The 961-nt window shown below is 25.8% G+C and overlaps 1 protein-coding gene across 1 annotated transcript in view; it reads left to right on the top strand.

Moving 5' to 3' along the window:
- LOC102678605 (asparagine-rich protein-like) overlaps positions 1-961 on the top strand; it is an 11,785-nt gene that overhangs the window by 3,719 nt on the left and 7,105 nt on the right. The gene's annotated exons all lie outside the window — the stretch shown is intronic.

Below are 961 nucleotides of genomic sequence, written 5' to 3'. Positions count from 1 at the left end.
GAAAACGAAAAGAAGAAGAACGAAGAAAGTGAAAATGAAGAAAAAGAAAATGAAGAAATTGAAATTGAAGAAAAAGAAGATGAAGAAAGTGAAAATGAAGAGAAAGAAGATCAAGAAATTGAATTTGAAGAAAAAGAAGACGAAGAAAGTGAAGAGAAAGAAAATGAAGAAATTGAAATTGAAAAAAAGAAATATGAAGAAAGTGAAGAAAAAGAAGATGAAGAAAAGGAATATGAAGAAAGTGAAAGTGAAGAGAAAGAAGATCAAGAAATTGAATTTGAAGAAAAAGAAGACGAAGAAAGTGAAGAGAAAGAAAATGAAGAAATTGAAATTGAAGAAAAGCAAGACAAAGAAAAAGAAGAGGAGAAAGATGAAGAAATTGAAAATGATGTTGAGCTAGATATTGAAGAGAATGTTAAAAAAAGTAAGAAAAAGGGCAAAGATAAAAATAGAGATCAAAATATTGAAAAATCATTAAATGGATCTCAAATAATATTTAATAAAAAAATAAAAGATCTTGATGTCAAAATGGATAATTCAAATGTAAAAGAAAACGTCAATGAATCAATGGTATATAGTACTCCTAAAATTAATTTATCTAACAAAGATAAATATAATATTAAAACTTATGATGTTCAGAAAAATTTGTCTCTTGACGAGGAAAAAAGTAAAGATATAACGCTAAAGAAAAAATTAAAAAAATTAAAAAGCGATGAAAGCCTTGCACATAGAAGTCTTCCATCTGAATTAATTGAATTTGTAACAGAAACAAATCTGTCAAGGCCAATGTCATCTAAAGTATTAGGATTAAACAAAACAACATTAGTTTTGGGAAGTGACACACCTACAACAAGATATTTAAAGAAAGATAAATTAAATGAAAGTGCACCAATACTGAAATCAGATATTATGTTCAAAGAATTAACAAATACTATTAATAGTAGTAAGAAAAACGATCAAA

Source organism: Apis dorsata, unplaced genomic scaffold, assembly GCF_000469605.1.
Source record: "Apis dorsata unplaced genomic scaffold, Apis dorsata 1.3 scaffold_23, whole genome shotgun sequence".
In the NCBI taxonomy this organism is placed as follows: Eukaryota; Metazoa; Arthropoda; class Insecta; order Hymenoptera; family Apidae; genus Apis; species Apis dorsata.
Note: the sequence above shows the minus strand (reverse complement) of the source record. Positions and strands in the feature narration are given on the sequence as shown.